The sequence below is a fragment of the Diceros bicornis genome, chromosome 7 (assembly GCF_020826845.1).
Source record: "Diceros bicornis minor isolate mBicDic1 chromosome 7, mDicBic1.mat.cur, whole genome shotgun sequence".
Lineage (NCBI taxonomy): Eukaryota > Metazoa > Chordata > Mammalia > Perissodactyla > Rhinocerotidae > Diceros > Diceros bicornis.
In genome coordinates this window covers 58,014,797-58,036,054 of record NC_080746.1, presented here as the reverse complement: position 1 = coordinate 58,036,054, position 21,258 = coordinate 58,014,797, and the positions used below count along the sequence as shown (strand labels likewise).

The 21,258-nt window shown below is 55.6% G+C and overlaps 1 protein-coding gene across 9 annotated transcripts in view; it reads right to left on the bottom strand.

Annotated features, from left to right (window-relative positions):
- The window catches only part of ARAP1 (ArfGAP with RhoGAP domain, ankyrin repeat and PH domain 1), a 61,168-nt gene extending 41,709 nt beyond the window's left edge, over window positions 1-19,459 (bottom strand). For 2 of the 9 annotated variants that reach the window (XM_058545671.1, XM_058545673.1), the window contains exon 1: window positions 7,276-7,298. The gene's annotated coding sequence lies outside the window, so the exon portion shown is untranslated. Of the gene's footprint in view, window positions 1-2,649; window positions 2,733-4,467; window positions 4,577-7,275; window positions 7,351-18,849; window positions 19,038-19,372 lie in introns of those variants that run through there. The other 7 variants (XM_058545667.1, XM_058545668.1, XM_058545665.1 and 4 more) reach the window with 7 other exon arrangements.
- Window positions 19,460-21,258: the final 1,799 nt, after the last annotated feature.

The following is a 21,258-nucleotide window of genomic DNA, read 5'->3' as shown; positions in this document are numbered from 1 at the left end:
AAGCGCCAGGAAAATTCTGGAGGTGTGGGGGGGTGGGGAAGAGAAGCATAAAGAGTGAGAATCAGCCTCACTACATATTAAAATATATAAAGCCACAGTAACTACAACAGTCCATGTTACCAGCACTTGAACAGACAGATCAATTAAACAGACCAGAAAGTTCAAAAATAGACCCAAATATATATAAGAATTTAGTATACAATAAAAGTAACTCAAGCTAGTGGAGAAAAGATGGATTATTAACTTGTTGGGAAAGCTGTGGAACAATCTAGAAACAAACTAAGTTGGACCCTACCTCACACCTTACAAAAGGATAAATTACAGATGAATCAAAGATCGCATTATAAAAAATAAAACCACAAAAGGATTTAAAAAATCATCTGAGAGAGGCAAAAGCCTTTTAGAAATGATACAAACCCAGAAGGATAAAGAAAAGTGGGAAATATTCAACTACATAAAAATCAAACATTCCTGTATAATAAAAAACACCATAAGGAAAGCCAAGAGACACATGACAAACTAGGCAATGTCTGCCACTCGCACCCCCGACATAGGATGAATTTCCCTAACAACTGAAAAGCACCTAGAAATAAGAAACAGATCAATAACCTAACAGAATAATGGGCAAAGAATATGAACAAAGAAAGTCACAGAGGGCCGGCCCCGTGGCTTAGTGGTTAAGTGCTCGCGCTCCGCTACTGGCGACCCGAGTTCGGATCCCGGGCGCGCACTGACACCGCTTCTCCGGCCATGCTGAGGCCACGTCCCACATACAGCAACTAGAAGGATGTGCACCTATGACATACAACTATCTACTGGGGCTTTGGGGAGAAAAAAGGAGGAAGATTGGCAATAGATGTTAGCTCAGAGCTGGTCTCCCTCAGCAAAAAGAGGAGGATTAGCATGGATGTTAGCTCAGGGCTGATCTTCCTCACTCACTCACTCACTCACTCACATACATACATACACATAAGTACATAAGAAAGTCACAGAAAGGGAAATATAAATGGTTCTTAAACATCCAAAAAGGAACTTCACCTCCCCACTAAGCGGTGAGAGGTGAGGCATTCCCCTCCCCGGCCTGCAGCAGGAGTGCCTCTGCACACAGCTGGGAAAACCCCAGCGCTTCTGCCCTTCCCTCCAGCCACCCTCGGGCCCGGCTCCTGCAGTCCTATCAGCACACATCCGAAACGACTATAAAAAAGGTTATGGCTTTAGCGCTGTGTATAACAACAACAGATTGGAAATAACCAGAACATCCATAAATTGGGGAATGGTTAACTAAATTACAGTGTAGTCATACAGGAGAATAACGAGCAGCCGTAAGAAATGAGGAAACTCCTGACATATTGATAGGTTGTTAAGTGAGTAACGAAAGGTGCCGAATAGTATATATAACATTCTGCCTTTTATGTGAAAAAAAAAGAGAGGATAGATCAGTATGCGTCTACGGGTAAATGCATAAAACATCTCTGAAAGGATGCACACGAGACAAGGTGAGGCTGGTTGCCTCTGAGGAGGAAAATTGAAGGCTGAGGGGACCGGAGGGAGCAGACGCAGAGTCCGACTTCACGGGGCCTGACGCTTACACAGTGTGGTGGCCCTCTTTATGAAAAAGAATACAAGAGTATCTTCCTTATCATTTTGCAATATATACAAATATCGAATCACTATGTTGTACACCTGAAACTAATATAATGTTATGCATCAATTACATCGCAATAAAAACATTTTTTTAATTTAAAAAAAAAAAGAGTATCTTACCTTTGTAAAAATTTACAAAAACACACGACCACACGCACACACTGCCCGGGCCCCTCCCGGGGCCCTGGAAGGAGCCAGAAGCTCAAGTCCAGCACTTCTGGGTGGGAGGGAGACTTTCCTCTCCACATCTTTTTCTGTCACCTAAATTTTGAACTATGTGAATATTTTTTAAAAGGCTCTGAGGGACCGAAAGAAAGACACAAACAGAAATACATTCGATGTTCTTGGATAAGCCGGCTCTCAACATTATAAAGACATCAGCTCTTTCAGGGGTAAGCTGTAACACAATCCCAACCAAACTTACCCACTGGAATTTGTTTAGACAGGCAGATTCTGAAGTTCATATAAAATGATATTAAAGATTTACTGTTAGGTGGAAAAGCAAGGTGCAGAACAGCGTTTCATGACATAAACATCTGGGGTAAAGAAAAAGTATACATACACATACATGCACACATACACACAGAATGCTTCCAGGTGGGTTTACAAGAAACCGCCTTTGCAGAGAATTGGCAGATGGGAGGACAAGTGAGGGAGGGTTACCTTTTACGATACCCTCTGTATCTTTTTAATTTTGTACAATTTTCAAAAAAATAAACAAAATTTAAAAGATTACATGATCATCTGGGAATGAGAGAGACCATAATTCACCAGGTACAAAGGGAATCAAGCAGCTACACTCCCAATGCCGGTGCCTGCCCGGTCCCATCCCTCCAAAGCCTTCCTGGGAGGCTTTTCGCAAGGTCTCTGGGCCCCATCGTCTCTGCCTCTCAGACTCAGTTTTCAAAATGGAAGATGGGACCTCAGGTCTCACCTCCCCAGCTGCAACGTTGGGGCTTAGTCTGCCACACCCAGCCTGGCTCCGGCCTTCCCACCCCGACTCACCTCCTGACTCACTGGCTGGCCTGCCCAGGACGCCCGGGTCCTCCCGGAGGCAGCAGCTACTCTCAACGGCTCCTCATCTTGGCCTGAGGTGGACGGAAGGACAGGGGTGAAGGAGAAAGTCCATGAGGCAAGGCTACTTTGAGCAGAGGGAGGTCAGGAAGAGGAGGGAAGGGGGAAGGAGGAGGAGGGGGATAGGGGAAGGGGGAGTGGGTTGGGGAAAAGGGAGGAGAAGGAAGGAAGCAAGAGATGGGAGGCCGGCCCCCCGTGGCTTAGCGGTTAAGCGCTCGTGCTCCACTGCTGGCGGCCCGGGTTCAGATCCCAGGCACGCACTGATGCACGGCTTGTCTGGCCATGCTGAGGCCGTGTCCCACATACAGCAACTAGAAGGATGTGCAGCTATGACGTACAACTATCTACTGGGGCTTTGGGGGAAAAATAAATAAATAAAATTAAAATAAAAAAAAAAAAGAGAAGGGGAAGAGGGGAGAGGAGGAGAAGGAAGAGGAAGGCAGGGTTCCGGGAGCCTAACAGAAGCCTGGGGATGGAGGTTAGACGAGAGGAAGGCCTTCCAGCAGGGGTGAGGAGGCAGACAGACAGGGCTGCTCAGAGGTGGGGGCCACTCAGGTGGTAAAGGGGAGTCAGGACTCCCCATTCTCTGGCCCTCCCCCAGGACCAGCAGCTGGGATGTGTAGGGGCCCGGCCAGGAGGCTGGATGAGCCCCAGGGAGGACACAGGGAGGGCCAGATGCAGCTCTATGACTGAGGCAGTCACCCCCACAACACATAGCCTGTCAGAGAGAGATGGGGGACCCTGGGGAGACCTGGGGAGACAGGACCCCCTCCACCAAGCCTGGGAGCCACGGGGTGGGGTGAGGACGGGGAAGGGGGAACTGAGGCAGGGGCATGAGACCCTAGGCGCCCTGCTCCTAAACACGTGTGGGAGCCCAAAGAGGGTGTTTCCAGGCAGGAGGAGAAGGGAACGGCCATCCTAAGGGCGGGCCACCACACAGAGCAGATGGCCCAGGCGCTGTTTGGGAGTTGGAGGAACAGGCAGGTCTGGGGCAGAGCCACGGTTCCTGCTCTGGTAACAGAATGGGCAGGGTCAGCCGCTAACTGCTGGGCTCTGCGTGATGGCTTTAGCGGGTATTCGTGAACATTTTTAATTTACTAGTTAGGTATTCATCTTAGGTAGACTCCACGATTATTTCTTAGGATGGGAGTAAAATAGGTATACATTTTAAAAGTGAGTATTTTAAAAATAAATTTTAAGTAATTAGTACTTCAGAAAGAGTTGGGGACAAAATGGCAGTGCTACTTAAATGACAATTTTAAAAAAAGAACAATAGACAACATAAATAGTCCTTACCATATGCCAGGTACCTGAGCACCTTGTATTATTCAATCCTCACAGGAACCCTATGAGGTACGTACCTCATACTTTAAGATGAAGAAACTGAGGCACAGAGAGGTTAAGTAACTTGCCCAAAGTCACACAGCTAGGATGGGGCAGTTTGAATACAGTCTAGATCTGCTTTGTCCAATACAGCAACCAGTAGTAGCCACAGATGGCTACTGAACACCCAAGATGTGGATGCATAATAAGAGGTGCTGTATAAACTACATATTGGCTGTTGAAGACTTAGTACAAAAAACAAGAATATAAAATAACTCAATAATTTTTTTCTATTTATTACATAATGAAATAATAATATTTTGGATACTTGGATAAAACATATTAAAATTAATTTCAATTTTATTTATAAAATAGTTTCTTTTTAATGTGACTACCAGAACATTTTAAATGGCACTTGTGGCTCACATTCTGTTTCTCTTGGATGGTGCAGCTCTCGACTCTCAATCACTCTGTTCACTGCCTCTCCAAAGTGGTCAAGAACGATAACAGCGGCGGCTACGGGCCAGGCACTGTTCTAAGGGTTCAACACGGATTGAGTGATGAAGGCCCCAGCCACCCTAGGGGAATGACCAGGGCGGGGAAACAGGAAACCACTTCTGTCCCCGAGAAGGGCCCCACCCCCTCCTGGGCCTCTCTCAAGTTCCTATTCTTGCACTAAAGCCTTCAGGCCAAGGTCAGACTCGGGGACTCCGGGGACTCCGCACTGACATCTCTCTAGGGCAGAGCTGTTCAAGGCGCTGAAAGCAGGAGCCAGACCTCAGACCTGGACCAGGCACCTCAGGCTGGAGGAGGTCAAACATGACCCAGCCAGCGAAAACAGCCCACAGGGCCCTGGCTGGGTCAGGGAAGGCTTCTTGGAGGAGGCAGCTCCTAGAAAAATGAAGTTTGGAGCAGTATCTTGCTGAGTCAGGCTAGAGCCTGGGGCAAAGAAAGAATGGCAATACTGAACCTCTTTATTTAAAATTTTGATATTTTGTTTATCTTGGGTTTTTTTTTCCATTAATTTTGATTTTTAAAAAAATATTGCTTAAAAATATCACTTATCTGGATTACTGAGCTTTTTGGCACTCCTCCTATATTTTGCATCCGAGGCAAGTGCCCACTTACTCCTCACCCCCCGAATCCTGGCCCTGGTTTGGAGGTTGAAGCCCTTCAGCTGCCACGACACATCACCAAGTCTCCACCCCCAGGGAAGCAGGGACCTGGCAGAGGGGAGTGTCATCCTGTTGCGACAGCAGGGCTACAAGTTGGGGGGTTCCCCTCCTCCACCCCAAGGGCCCAGCGCAGACTTCAACACCCCACCACTCCACTCGCCCCTGTTCTCCCGTCTCCCCGCAGTGCCTCTCTGCTGGGCCAACCACGGTCCCAACCCTGCTCCAAGCCCTTCCATGTTCCCAGCGCCCTCAGGTCCAGCTCCTCTGCCGTCACTCAACCTGCTCCAGCCCTGACGTTCACAGATGAAGAAACGAACACCCACAGGGAGGAAATGACTTGCCCAAACCGTCCATGACATACCCCCAGCCCCGGCCAGGCTGCGCTGGCCCACGACTCCCTCCGGTTCACTTTTTGCGCCAGGCACCAGCTTGGCACATGAGAGCCCCCGAAACTGTCTGCTGACAATGAGTAAATAAACCACATCCTCCCACCTTCAGGTACTGATTTCAGGCTGCTTCCTCCAGAAAGTCCTCCCTGACAGCCCCCTCGGGCTCCTAGGCCTCGGAGGCTAAGCCATGCAGCTCAGCACTGCTCCTGCTCTATCTCTGGTTGTTCCATTTGTGGGGTCCACCTCCACCCAACCCCCAGCCTGGCCTGGGGTATCCTGAGAGTCTGCACCCCCTCTTGTCTCCCCTGCCCTCCACAGTAGAGCCCGGGACCTGGCTGGGTTCACAAGGGCACTCAGTCCAGAGGTAAGTAAGGGTCGTCTGGAATCTCTAATCTTTGCCAGCCAGTCCTTCTTCAAGTCTGGCCTGAGTCCCTCTGGCTGGAGCCAAAGCTTTCGCCCTTCTGTCCTCTAACTACCAATTCAACCCCCAAGGGCAGAGTTTAAATCTCATTGCCCCTTCTCTATCCCAGCCCAGCATCTCCCTCGTGCCATCCCTGCCCATACTGACTAGGGACACAAATTCCGCCAGTCCAGCAGGAATGTGGCCCAGAGCCTTCTCCAAGGAGGGGCACACTCCCACCTCACTCTCTAAGTGCCCACCGCATGCCCAGCCCCTGCAGATTTGCACCTCGCTCTCGGTCGTCCTCAGGACAACCCCAAGGCTTGGGATTTTTACCCCACTTCACGGATGCCGTGTGAGGTGGAAACTTGCCCAGGTCCCTTGCTAGAGCCAATGGGGCCTTCAGAGGATGTGACTGCCTCTGTCTGGAGGACTCAGCAGGGCTTCAGAGGGCACTCCTGAGCTGGGCCTGGAAGGGTAAGTAGGAGGTTGTCCTTCCAGGCTAAAAGAAAGGAGTGTGCAAGGCCCAGGGATGGGAAAGGACCCGGCCAATCCAGAGACAACGGGATTTCAGTGTGCTAGGAACAAGATTGTGAAAGGACAGTAGTAACACTCAGGGAAGTCTGGGGTCCCGCCCTCCCTCGGTCACCCGCAGAGCCTGCTGACCACTGTGGTTGTGAGCCTCCTTTGCATTCCGATTTGCATGCGACAGTCAGGCCTGGGTCAGGGCAGCCTTGAAGGTCCTAACTCCCTCTACACTCAGCTCCAGAGCCCCCTCGGCCAAGACCCTGCCCCAGGTTGCACCCTCAGCTCCCCCTCTGCACAGAGCTGTGCTCTGGGTTCAAAGCATGCCCCAGCGGTGCGGGCAGCAGGAGGGGAGGAAGGCAGCCCCAGCAGTCCAGACCTGAGGCCTGAGCTTGTCGCCCCTCACCTCCTCCTCTCCTGCACAGCCTCCCACCCCAGGCAGCCTGGGCAGAAAACCCCTCAGAGCTCCCCACACAAGAACCAAGGACAGTACACACCCAGCTTTGGCCGGGCCAGGTCTACAAACCACACCACACCCATACCACAAACATACACCTCACACAACCTCCTGGGACACACATCTCCCACCCCACACAGCAGCCACACAGCAGACTTGCCCCTGCCACACACACAGCTTTCAGTCCCCACACTCCCTACCAACAACTCGAGTGTGCACAACTGCCCCTGAGCCTCACGATGCCCAATCCCCCCACCCCCACCCCCCAGCCCAATCATCAGGCGATACCTATGGGCAGGGCCACCTGGGTCTGCCGCCCGCCTGGGTGTTCGCAGGACTCCGCTAATGCAGGCAAGAGGACTGGAGACACTTCCCTTAGATATGAGGAACTAGGTGGGGGCAGGGTTCCTGGCGCAGAGGGTGCAGAAACGGCCCCCGCCCCTCTGCAGAAGCCAGCTCCCTCAGCCCTGCCAGGCAAGGCAGCAGGTGGGCCCTCGGGCGGCCAGCTGACTCACTGCTGGGCCAAGAAGCCTATTTTCTGTCTCTCAGGGACTCATGGCCACTGCATACTGGTCCCAAGGAGGCAAAACGGGGGTCTCCTGCCCTACTCCAGCCCCAAGTCTCTGCCCTGTCACTGGCCCCGGCACCGGATTTCTGCCCCGCCCCATCTGTGGCGCCGGCCTGTCCTCTGGGGTCCCAGGAATGGAGGGGGCTGACAAGGAGCAGCCCTCAGGGCAGTGACTTCTTGTTCCTAGCCCCAAGGACCTGGGTGCATAAAGAGCACCCTCAGCCACCTGCTGGGAGCTGGGGGCTACTGGCGAGTCCCTGGGCTCCAGGCCAGAGCACCCTCCCCGCGAATCGCAAGGCACGCCTGGGTTCCAGTCCTGGCCCCGACACTTCTTGCCTGAAGCCCTGGGCAAGTCACGTCACATTCTGAGTCTCAGCTTCCCCTTCCACAAAGCAGAGCTGTCACCCAGATGACCGTGACACGTCACCACGTGTGTACTAGAGGCCACGCTCACTCATCCTCTGCTCACTCCTCTACTGCTGAGACAGACAGTTCCTGCTCCTAGCCCCAAGGCCTTGGCTGGCCCTGACCAGAGGAGCCCTGGGTGCCGGCCTTGTAGCCAGGCTCTAGTCTGGACCCCCTCAGCATCCTGGAGTTCTCAGCACCCCAGATACCAATGACTACCACACTCTGTCTCCAGCCATGTCCCCTGCAGGGCTCCAGACTGCATACCCCACTGCACCCTGGACCTCCTCCTGGGTGGCCCCAGGCACTGCACATTCCCCATCCCACACTAAACTCACCAGCTTCCCTCTCTGGGGAAAGCAGGGCTGCCGCCAACCTAGGCGGAGCCTCTGAGCAAACTGGGTTTCAGTCCTCCCTCTCCCAGATCTCCCCCTCCTCCCCCGACTAGGTACCCTTGCGCAGTGTACAACACACACATCCACACAGTGGCCTTGGTGAGAGGCAGGATATTTTAACAACCTCCTTGGGGCAGCCCCATTAACACCCCCCTAATAAAATGTAAAAACAGTTTTATCCATGACCAAGACACATTAAAGACTAAGGGACAGTGACACCCCTGACCTCAATTTCAGGCCTAGCCCTACCTAACTCCCACCCCAATCATGAAAGACTATCACTTTCTACAACTTTCATGTCTGTACTGTTTAAAGTTTTTACAGTTGCTCATCACTTTAATAATTACAAGAAAAAATGATAAAAGTATTTTAAGTCTATTAGAATGGAGTTTGTTCCAGTTTGTTCCCCAAAACCATCATTATAAAGTAGCGTTATGATTTTAAATACAACACGCATAGACTACTACGAGAACTATTGCAAACGAAACTGCTGATTTCCTGGGCCATCTGGACTGAAGAATGAGAAACAGACCCAAAGCTTGCTCCCTCCCCCCACCGTCTTACCCTCCCAAAGGTCTGAGACAAAGCTTATCCAATAAGGTCGCCCTGCCCGGGGACCCAGAGGCCAGTAGCAGAGTGCAGCCCACGGACCTTCAAGTGGGAAACGGACTGAGGTCCATGAGCAAACTCGAGACTCCAGGGTCCCCGTGGCTTGTGCTTTAGATAGCATCTGACCCCACCCCAGCCCCGACCCTCACCGACATTCCCCTAAACCTCATCTGGGCACTCCTCGTGCTCAAGCCCCACCCTGGAGAGGGTCAGAGAGGGAGTGAGGTGTGGGGGTGAAGTGTGAACGTCTGAAGTACCTCACTTGTAAATAAAGAAGCTGAAAGTTTAATGGTTTGGTTTCCAGGCCTTGTCAGAGTCTATGACATACTGATCCCCCTCGGCCCTACCACGTACCCCCACACCTCCAAAAGGATCACTCTGGACCACTCCCTCCCCTTCCCCCACCTGCCTCCTCATTACTATGTTTTCCACACCCCCTCCTCTCCATCCCCGCTGCCCCCACCGCCCAGGCCTCCCCAGCCTGCCTGGACTCCTGGGCCCTCCTCCCTGCCCCCTACCCTTCCCCGCCTGCAGCCAGGGCACCCTCTAACCTACTCCTCTAACCCACCACCAGGTGAGCTCCCCACCCTAACCCTGACCCATACCCACCTTCCCTACCCGCCCCTACCCTTCACTCTTCAGGCCACCTTAAAGGGTGACCCAACCAGCCCCAGAGCACCTGTGGAGACCTGGGGCACTCTGACCAGGAGCACCCCAGGCTCTGGCTTGGTGCCCTGCCTCTGGGTCACAGACACACCTACTGGGCGGGGGACTTCCCAGGCAGAGCAGGGCAGGGCGCACCTCCCCCCACAGGCAAGGGGGAGCCTGAGGTGCTACAGAGCGACTCCAGGAAGATTCTCCTCTGTGATCACTGCCCCCCATGTCGGGAGAGGACTCAATACCGTAAATGAGGCAGAACCAGGGCTGACCACAGTGGGGTGGGAGTGCACAGGGCTGACGACAGACTCCGGGGCGGCAGGAGTGGACAGAACCAGAGTCAAAGACTTGCTCACAGGACGGGGGCAGGGAAGAAAAGGCAACTCGACTCCATCCTCTCTGAGCTGAGCAGGAACCTGATGCACCTGTCCACCCCAGGGGCCTGGGGCTCCCTTGCACCCCAGAACTAGCAGCCCAGGAGAACAGGGACCCGGACCTGCCCTCTCTCTAGGTGGCCGCTGGAACAGAGAAGCCAGAAGATCAGTGGGCCCCTTCCTACTGGCACCTGAAAGGGGAAGCTACCGGCCTTGGTGGGGTAGAGGTGACCAGACGGGCACCGCAGGGGCCCGAAGGGAGGGAGACGGGGGACCAGCCCCACAGGCTCTGGCCCCCAATTTGATGTATGAGCTCAGCCTCCCGCCCATATAATCAGACAGCAGACAAGAAAGACTCCTTGACTCAGCCTCTCCTCTCCAACTCATAGGGAACATTCTAACCCACTTATCCGATCCAGCGTCCCTGCTTAAAACAGAAGGTTGTGGTTATGGAGTGCTTACCATCTACCAGGCACTGTGCTAAACACATTACACGGATTGTTTCACATAATCCTCCCGACAACCGAGAAAGTGGATGGTTTTAGCCCACTGTACAGATGAGGCAGAAACTGAGCCTCAGAGAGGTTAAGTAACTTTCCCAAGATCACACAGGAGCTAGAATCTGAATCAAGGGCTGCCTGGGCCCCTCCCTCCTCCCCATCTCCGCAGTGGGGACAGTGCAGAGACAGGCAGGGACCAGGGAGGACACAGGGAGGTCAGGCCGGAGAAGGAGAGGGAAGGTGTGTGCAGGCTGAGAAGGGCCTTGAAGACCATGCTGAGACACTCGCCCTTGCTGTCTAGACAGCAGGAAGCCGTGAAGAGCAGCAGAGTCTTTGGGGATGGAGCACGGGCGACAGACAGGCAGGCAGACAGGGTTTCCCACTGCTGTGAGGCTTGGGAATTCAGATGAGTATCAGTTCCATCATCTGTATCATGGGAATGATGACAGCTCCACCTTGCAGGTTTGTGAGGAAAAAATGTAAAAATGCCTTCAAAACAGATCCCAAACCTGACAGTTCTCATTCCCCAGCGACTTCCCACCTCCTCCGAGTAAAAGCCAAAGCCTGTCCCTGCCACCGCCACACCGCGGCTCTTCCAGCCCACTCCGTGTGCTGCCACCTCCAGGCCAGGCTGGGCACTGGCACTCCCTCTGCCTCGACGGCTCTTCCAGACGTCTGCGTGACTCACTACCACGTCCGGCACCTTCTCAAACACTAGGGATCCCTTCCCTGAGCACTCCATGTAAAAGGGAGTGCCCCCTCAGTCTCTTAGCCTGTCTCATTCTTCAGCATCCCACTTATCACTGTGGGGCACTGAATTATCTATTCACTTGTTCACCGTCAGTCTCCTCAGCTGGAAGGCAGGGGCACTGTCTCATTCATAGCTCCATCCCCAATGGCTAGAAGTGCCCAGCAAATGCTCGATAAATAGTGTGACATGGACAAATGGACATCCACAAAGGCCTGACTCACCCTCCTCAGGAGCACGGGACGGGGCCTGCTGGACGGGTAGGGAGAGGGAGGGCTGGCCAAGGCAGGTGTCAAGGTTCAGACCGGAGGTCTAGGAGTCAAAGATTAGACTCTGAGGCGCTTGGCACCCTCCAAGCTGGGCCTGCCCCTACTCTCCACCTCGGAGGCTGCCCCAGCCACTTCCTGCTGTGCTGGCCTGATAAGCGCTGCTGGGGGAGCCCTCACCCACACCGGGCAAGTGCTGACTCTCCGACCCCGCCTCGTGCTGCCCACCCCTCAACCATTCTCCGGAGCAGGTAAGAAGTACCCTAGACTTCCCGGAGCCTCTGAGACCAACCATCCCCGCCCCCCGACTCGAGGCAGGTGCTGCCTCTCCTCTGCCTGCCTACCGCTTCCAAGGCTCCCCACTATCCAGCAGGGGTCCAAAGGCCTCCACCCTCTGGCTCCTGCCACTTGCTCCTCCTCTCCGGTCCCATTCCCTCCACCTCCAATGCCTGACACTTTGCCTCCAGAATTTTGCTTATACTGTTCCCTCTGCCTGAAACGTCTTTAGGAACTTTTTCTTCTTTCTCTACCTCACTCTTCAAGCGTAAGTGTCACCTGCTCCAGGAAGCAGTCTTTGACTCCCATGGTCACAGCCCTGATCACACCAGGATGTTACCATCTTTGACTGTGTCACATACACACACTCTCTCTCTCTCACCTCTAGCCCTGGCTGTGTGCTCCCTGAAGGCAAGACCAGGGGCTGATTCCTCTGTGTCCCCAGCTACCAGCCCGAGGTTGGCTCACCGTGAATATCTACGATTGAACGAACATCTCCCAGTTTTACACATGGCAAGCAAGTAGCCCAGGCAAGTGATGATGTGCCCAAAGTCACAGTGCAATCAGTGGTTGAAGTGTGGTCAGAACTTGGCCTCCAGCCTCCCAGACCAGGCGCCTCCCATTCCCCGCAGAGCCCACCCAGTTATAGCTCTCCCCTCCTGCCTGCCAGACCCCAGCCCTGCCAACTCCTGGGACCCCACACCCAACCACCTGCTCCTCAGGCATTTAGGAACCACCTAATCCGACCCTCCCTACTTCCAGAAGGGGAAGTGAGCCCCAGAGAGGGGCAAGAACCTAACCAGGGCCACATGAGTCAGGACCAGGACCCAGGACCCCAACCTGAGCCCCCTACTTCCACTAGCCTGCTCCTTGGAAGAACTGGGAGGGGAAGGTCCCCCCAGGTGACCCTAGAGATACTGGAGCAACCCCCCACCTCCAAGTGGGCTAGGCTGGCCCTGCACTGAGAAATACGGGTTTTCAGGCCACAGGCAGTAGAGGCAGAGGAGTGTCCTGGTTCATGTCCTGGGCCAGAACCACTAGATGCTCCCTGGATCTTTGGCCTCCCTAGGGTTGGCAGGTCCATCTTTAGAACTGAGAAGGAAACAGAAGGAGGAGGAATAGCCCCGGTCTGAGGGGAGAGGTAGGCCTTCAGCTGAGGCTCTGGCACCCCTTCACCAAGCAAGAGAGACCCCACCCCAAAGCTGTCCTGTTGTCATCTGGCAAAGCTCAGTCCCCAACCCTCCCATCAGGGAGGTCCGTTTCTCCCTACCAGGTTGGGGCAGCCTTTGGGAACAAATTGTCCCATTTTACTGCAGACCCACATAGCGGCCCGCCTAGATGAAGGGCCCCACTCAAGTGGGTAAAAGCCTCGCCAGCTCACATATCAACCGGTGCAGCACCGGGCACCTCCTACCTCAAACCACTGGGACACCAAACGCTGATCACACCCACAGACGGCAACAGCACAGGTCCTCCCTCTAAGGACGAGGGAGCACACGCGTGTGCACACAAGCACACACCGTCCCCCCAGGGGGATGTGGTCTCACCCAGCCAGGAAGTCTTCCAGAAGGAAGGCATTTTCCTCACGGGGAGGCAACATGCCTCCCCTCCACATGGCAGCTCCCACTCCCATGCCCAGGGCCCTCTGAGGGCAGCTGCTGTGCTCCTGATGGGCACGGGAAGGAGCTGGAGGAGGCACTGCGAAATACTCGAAGGCCCTCAGCCAAGGCCCAGCCTCCCTGACCCCCGAGGAGGGGCAACGCCTCCCTTCGGGCTCCTGGGACCAGGTCTCTGTCCACGACTCTGTTGGGGTCCTTGAGCTTGGCACTGGCCCATCAAGGCTGGACCTGGGCCTGCTGAGCCACATCCCATGCTGGCCCCAGGAGGACCTGGTTCGCCCAGCAGAGTGGCTCAGATCTTGTTGTGTGACCCGGCCAGCCACCAGGCCTCCCCTCAACCACATCCTGGAATCCAGGAGGACAGTCCCACCAGCAGCGAGTAAGAGGAGGCCTGGCCCCTGTCCGTCCCCTTCCCGTTCTCCCCCAAGATGGCTCTCTCTTCTTCTACCACCTAGTTCCTTCCCGAGCCTCGTCCTCAGATTTCTTGAAAGGGGGCAGCCGGGTGTGTATGCTGCAGGTGGTACATGCAGACAGCACACGGAGCCAGGAGGCCAGCTGGGCCACTGCCCCCCCAAGCAGCCCCGAGAAACTCTCCAGGCCTTGTCTGTCTGATGCCAGCCAGCCAAGGTGTGGCACAGGGCTCAGCCTCAACTCAGGGTCCACCCAGCCCAATTCAAGGCTTTGCAGGCTCTTGGAACCTAGAATTTCGGAAATGCAGAAGCTGGGAATTGCGGGCACATAAAACCTTAGAATCCTTGACTCCCTGATGCCGGAATCTCACTCAGAATCCTAAAATCCCAGCTGCCCAAAGTGGGAAGAGGGAGGATGGGAGCGGAGAGGAAGGGAGAAGCCTCACCTGCCCTGTTTGGCTGGTTCCTGTCCCGACCTGTCCACACCTGGGGGCTGGTGGGCCTGGGAGGTCCCAGGAGCTGCTGCTTCCTGCTCCCTCCCTGAAGCTCCAGGGAAGCTGAGTCCACTGAAGATAAGCGACCAGCCTGAGGCTTCTCACTGACTCTGAGGCCAGGGGAGGCCAGGGACAGACCACAGGCTCCTGACTCCAGGCCTGATTACAGGCAGAGGCACAGCCCTGCATCATGGTAGGAAGAAGGGGAGGAGAGAAGGGGATGCCCAGGGGCGGGGCAGTGCCCTCTGGGGCAGTAGGGAAGGTGGCAGAGGAGACTCAGGCCCCTGGGGGTGATACGCAGTGGCAGCTCAGCCCTGCTGCTGCTCCCCTTGTCCTAGGGGCCGAGCCAGCACCGACCTGGCAGAAGGAGGCAGCGCCGGCCAGGCTCCCCCAGGAGCCCTGGGCAGCTGAGATTCCAGGTGTGACCTCCGGCTCCCAGCCCTGGGAATGCAGACAGAGGGATGGCCATGAAAGGTCCCAATCCTCCTCTCCCTCCCCCTTACCTTCACAATCTTTGCCCTACACAACAATGGAGACAATGAAGAGGAGGAAGATTTTGCCACATCTTTCCCTGGGGCTGGGGGTTTCTCTCACCCCTGAATCCTTCTCTGGACCCCCCTGGGCCTGAGCACCACACTCTTAACCACAGCTGGTCCCTGCTTCTTGGCCTCTTAGCTCTGGAACCATGTTCCCCAGATTTGTTCATTCAACCACTGGCACCCAGCTGTACCAGGTCCCTTAAGAGGCACCTTAAGAGGAGTCAGGACCCTGGTTTGACCAGGGAGAAAGACTTGGACCCTGTGACAAAGCAGGTGGGCAGTGTCTGAAGGAAGCTCACGAGGTCCTGACCAGGCCCAGGCAGGGAGGTGGCCCACAGGCCTCAGAGCCCTCTGCCTGGGTGCCAGCGCCAGCTCTCCCTTTCCTTGGCTGAAAGACCATACGCAAGTCACATAACTTCTACTGACCTCCGTTTCCTCATCAGCTCAATGGTCTGCGAGGACCACCGTATTCAACAATGTCCCGAGCGGACAGGACAGGACAAAAGCAGTGAGCAGACCCCCAGGAAGTGCTCATCCTAGAGCTAGGCCCATGGGGGCTGAGGACTTGACAGGAGTCAGTCCAGTCTGCAAGCAGGATGCCCTTGCAGGCATCCCACCCCCACGGCTGGTCATCACCAATGTCACCTGACCAGGCAGCCCTCCAGTCCCTGCCCACCACTCCGACTGGGAGTTCCCGGGGTAGGACAGGGTTTGGATCTCCTCTGCCTGCAGTGTCTCCCAGCGCTCAGGGTTCTCACTGTGAAGCAATAGAAATTCAGACTCCAGGCACTTCTACGCAATGGATGATCTTGGGCAAATCACTTTAACTTCTCTGGGCCTCAGTTTCCTCATCTGTAAAATGGGAACAGTGCCTGTCTCTTAAGACTATTGCTGAGGATTAAACGAAATCTGCACATAAAATGCTTAGCACAGCACCTGGTACACAGCAAGCTTCCAAAAACAGTAGCTCCAGCAACTATTATTACTATTAAATAATAATTTTGTTATTGAACTGGTCACTTAATTCCACATCCCCTCCTAGCCCCTCCAATTGCCCCAACGGTCAGGGACAGATGTCCTGACTTTGGGACAGACTCTGCTCTTCTGAACTATGCTCTAAAGGCTGAGCCAGACAAATTCCCCAGGAAGGTCATTGTGGAGGTCAACCATGCACTGCCCCCCACCCAGGCCATCCCTGACACCCGGGGTCACTGGCCTCTTTGGGCTAGGACTGTCCTCCCTGGAGCCCTGGTTGGAACGGAGAGGTCTGGGGTCGGACAGGGGTGGGGTTACGTGGACAAGATGTAGTCTTTGATCAGGGCTGGCGGTACTGGTACTGAGTCTGTGGCAGGCCAAGCTGTCAGGGGTACACTTGTAAGGGATCTCTGAGGGCCCCCCATATCCTCATGCTGTTCAGACTCCTGGGGCAACCACCCTGAGCACAGAACCTCTTCCTGAAACATGAAATGCCCCCCTTCATAGGGCTGAGGAGGGGGACGAGTCCAGCCTGACTGAGGCCAGAGGACGGGGTGAGAGGGGTTGCCTGAAGGACTGGCCTCTGCTCCGAAGGGAGGGCCCTCTGCTTAGCTGGGGTCAAAGTCCACTGGAGGCTGCCTTGGCCCCCACCCAGGGGAAAGCCCCTCACTGCGCAGGACCCTGGACTGAGCTCAAGCGGTGAGGTCAGGCTGGGGGACAGGAAACCAGGCCAAAGGAGCAAACGCCTGGGTCCTGATCCTGCCTCTCCCACTTATTTGCTGCAGCCTTGGGCAAGTTACTTGACCTCGCTGTGCCTCAGTTTCCTTATCTGTAGAATGGTACCAAACTTCCAGAGTTGTTGGGTGGATGAAACTGGTTAACACACAAAAAAGTGCCAACAACTGTGCTATGTGCCAGTTGCTGACACTGTCACTCTCACTGAGGTTATTACTCAGCTCCCTCGGAGGCTGTTTCTTCCCCTGTTACTGGAGGTTATCCTTGTCTCACGGAATGATGGAAAGTTACATACAGTGACAAATATGCAGTGTCAGGTACACAGCAGGTACTCAAATCAAGGAGCACTCCCTCCCTTTCACCCTCCTTTCCCCAAGAGGGCCCAGAGTGGGAGTCAGGGTCAGTCCTGACCCCCACCAGGGCTTGCTGTACGATCATGGTCCAACCTCTGGCCGTTGGCCTCAGTCTCCCCATCTGTGAAAAAAGTTTCCGGGCCAACTGGTCTCTGACTGTCCATGGCCACATCTGCTCCAGCCTCCCTCTCACCTCCATTCCCTCCTTCCTTCTCCATTTCCAACTCAGGTCCCACTTCACCCCTCCTGCTGCACAGAACCCTTAGGAGCCTGAAATGGGGTGGAGGGGACAGCGGGTGAGCAATGGGTGCCAGCCCTCAAGCAGCCCAGGGCCCCAAGGGTTAAGATCCAAAGCGAAGGGCGGGGGGCCAGGGTCAGCGCTGGATGGACGGGCCTGGAGCCCAAGGCCTGCCTCCCCTCCCCCCACCCCGGGAACAGAGGCTACTTGTTTGGGCACCAGCCGGCTGGCTTTGAGCTTGGCCAAAGTGGAGGGGAGAGGGCCCCGGAGAGTGAAGGGGACTCCCCTCTCTCCAGCGGATGCCCTAGGCTTAGTACTACGCTAGTCCACCACTGGCCCCTAGGACTCTCAGAAGCCCCTTCCCCTTCTGAAGTGACCCTTTCCCCCCAGGTTCTCCCTTTTCTCCAGTCAAACACACTGCTGAGGGCAGGATTTGGACTCAGGCCCAATTCTTGCCCCAGCACAGCCTCTCTTTGGAGCATGGGACCCCGGCTTATCACCCCACCCTGCAGATGGAGAAATGGAGGTTTTGAGGAGTCTGGGGACTTGCAGAGTCACATAGTGTTTGGTGAGTGCACAGGAACTGCCCCAGGTCCCAGCCATCCCTGTGGCTCTGCAGGTCCCTTCCCCACAGAGCTCCAAGGAGGCCCTTCCTAAGCTGTGCCACCTCACAGGCCTGAAAGGCTAGGCAGGAGGAGGCAATAAGCAGCCCAACTCTGAAGTCCCAAAGGACCTAGGAGATTTGCATGGGGAGAAAACTTTGCGGGGGGTGGGGGGGGCAAGCAACCTGCACAAGGGCTGAGGCTTGATGTGTAGAAAAGCATGGCTGGAGCCCGAGAGGTGGTGGGGGTGAGCCTGGGGCCCAGTGGGGAGGCCTGAATGCCCCAATAAAGCCTGGGGGTAATCTGGGCCCCCGGTTGCCTCTGCCCACTTTCACAGCACCAGTTGTCAGCACTCTGCCTGGGACAACCCCCTCTTGCCCTTCTCCAGTGAACAAGCGGCAAATGGGGAGGCAGGGTCCCCAAGCCAGGGTCTGGACAATCCCCAACCAGCCATGGGACACGGGAAAGAGTTCTCTCTACACTCTGCCCCTGCTGCCTCCAGCAGCCACACTGTCTCCTTTCCATGCCTCAAACACACCAAGCCAGTTCCTGCCTTTGCACAAGCTATGCCCTCCTCTGGAGGGTGCTTATCCTCGTGAATTGCCACTTAACTGCTAAAGCCCATTCCAGTCATCTCCCCCTCCCTCCCCCTCCAAGAGTCCCAGTCCTTGATTCCATCTCAGTACCTGTCTGCACCTGTCTTCATGACTCTGCTGAGTTCCTTCTACCCTGTAATGAGCTTGCTGGGAGGTCTCCCCCAGCCTGGGCACTGTCTGCCTTCTGAGGACAGGCATCCTGGTGCCTCTGTCTGGACCCTGCTTCTCAGCACTGCAGTCAGATCCTTCTCTCAGTACCTCCCCATATCTATCTGCCCCTGCAGCCCTCCCCCGACACCAAACCTGGGGATCAGGGAAGGCTCCTCAGGACAGAAGCTTTGGGGGAGGAGGGTGCATATGCCAGAAAGCCACACTCTGATGGTTCCTGACCAGAGTTCCCCAGCATCAAAAACCAGTCCGCGCCCCGCAGTCTGCACTCCAAGTCTGCTCTCTCCAGTCCCAATAACTCACTCCCGGCTTGACCCCATTCAGTGAACACACACCTGCTCCTTTTTCCGGCAATTGGGCCAGGTAGGGGCTCTTGGGAGGCCATGCCCCCATTTACTGGTGGGGAATCGAGGCGCAGAGACCGGAAGTAGTCTGCCTAAGGTCGCTGGAGACCCAGGTCCAGGGCACAGGTCACAGGAAGGTGTAGAGCTGTAAAGGTCTCCGAGGTCAACGGGGTGGGAGCCTTCATTTCACAGATGAGAAAAGCAAGACGCCCGAGGGCAGGCTGGCTCCGGATCCCGGGAGCCGTCACCGAAGGACTAACGGCTGGAAGCCCCCTGTCCCACGAGTTCGCCCTCCTCCCTACAATCTCTTGCGCGACCATCCTCAGGAGACGACCCCCACCCCCACCACCAGACAGGAGGACACACAACACGACCCGGGAGAAACGCCCGCGGAAGTAGGCGCCGGGGGTAGAGAGGCGCGCGGCCTCGGCGTTCCCTTCTGCGGAATGGGGAAACTCCGGGCCACACCTGGCGAAGGGGCGGCGGGTGGGGAAGCCCGGGCCGCCGCACTGACCTGTTGTGAGCGGAGACTCCACGCGGAACCCGGGGTCCCGGCGCCGCCACCGACTCACGCCGCCGCAGCCAACTCGCGGCCGCAGCCCGGGCGCGCCCACCCCGCCGGGCGCTTCCGCCCGCCCCACGTGACGCCCCGGGGAGGGGGGGCGGAGAAGGGGCAGGGACCCGCCCCCTCCCCGGCCCCGCCTAGTCCCGGTCTTTGAGTCCGCTGCCCTGGCCCGCTTTGTGGACAGGTCGATATGTGTGCCTCCCCTGCCCGCTCTGGGAGCAGGTCCGTCTCTGTCTCCTGAGGCTCAGGTCTATCCCCAGCACCCCCGCCCGCTGAGTCTCCATCTCTTCCTGCGTCTTCCTACTTCTTGCCATCCCTCTCTGGTGACTCTGCCCCTGGGAGGGATGAGCTACACAGCCCCCTGCCTCCCCGTGGCCCAGACCCCCAGGGCTGTAAGAGGCGGTAGGAGGCAGAACAACCAAGATCCTTGACCTCCTTCTCCAGGAAATTCTTCCCGACCTCATTCTCCTAGGATATACCACTTCTATCCCTGGGCCCACTTCCCCCAGAGGCAGGGTGGTGGGAAAGAGTCCTGCTCAGTCAGAGCGCCCAAGGATTCCTTGGCTGAAGGCTGTAGCCTGAGGTCCTGGCACCCGGGCACCTTCGCTGGCCTAGAGATGGCGAGATTCCTGCCTATCCTGTCAGCGCGCGCGCGCACACACACACACACACACACACACACATACACACACGACGGCCCTGGGGTTTGGCAGGCATTCCCGTGTCCTGTGTCCAGGGCACCTCTGGACACAGCCAAGCCAGAGACCTTAACTTCTCCATGCTTCTATTTCTCCAAATGCCCAACCGAGATATTTGGAAGAATGGCTCTCACCAGGGTGGGGCATGGGGGTTTACTCTGAGATTGGGAGTCATTAATTTGAGCACCTACTACATGCTAGGCCCAGTGCTGGGCAACTTATTCTTTTTATCTCAATCCTCATACCTCTGCTTAAACGCAAAAAGCATCCCCTCAGGTTATGAATTAGGAAATGAGGTTCCAAGAAATTCCAGGACTTGCCAAAATTACAAAGCCAGTGTTGGGCAAACCTGGGATTGGAACCCAAGTCTTAGTGAGTTATAGAACCTCCTGCCTACCCCACACTGGACATTCACCTTGCCTCTCTAGAAAAGAGTCAATTCCAAGTAGATTGTGTCTTCCTGACAAGGCTAATGCAAGTCACTTCCCAGAAGGGGAGGGCAAGACCAGACCTTGGGGAGAACTTCCTAACATCAGATTCAGTGGGGTACATACAAAAACACTGGAGAGAGGTAGAGCATAGGGTGTCCCTCGGGCAGCAGAGGGCACCTGGGGGCCGCAGAGAACAGGGGAGGCCCAGGCATCCCTCTAGACCTCAAAGCAGCCACGTGGAACACAGAACTGGCCTCTGACCACTGGCAAGGGGCTGGGGGCCCCACCCTTTCTGTTAACACAGGCCTGAGGTCTTCAAAATGACCTAGGGAGGGCTCGAATCATAGGGCATGGTCCCTCCACTGCACTGAAGTCTGATGACCCTCACCCCAACCCCAACCTCCTTCCTTCAGAACATGCTGCCCCAACCTCAGCTCTGGGGCCCAAGCGGTGTGCTCTGAGACCCAGTGACCTCTCCCTGTCCTGTCTGTGACAACTGGAGAGCTTCAGACCCCCAGTCCATAGGTTGGACCCAAGGGGCCTTGGGCTGAAGGTCACATGGTAGAACTCCACCCTCTGACCCCCATCCCAGGGCCTCTGTCCAGACCTGTTCCTTCTCTTAGAGCAGTGAAAGGCAGCCAAATAGCCTGGGGTGAATGGCAGAAGTGCAACCAAGACAGGTGGATGGATGAAGAGTGAACTAATG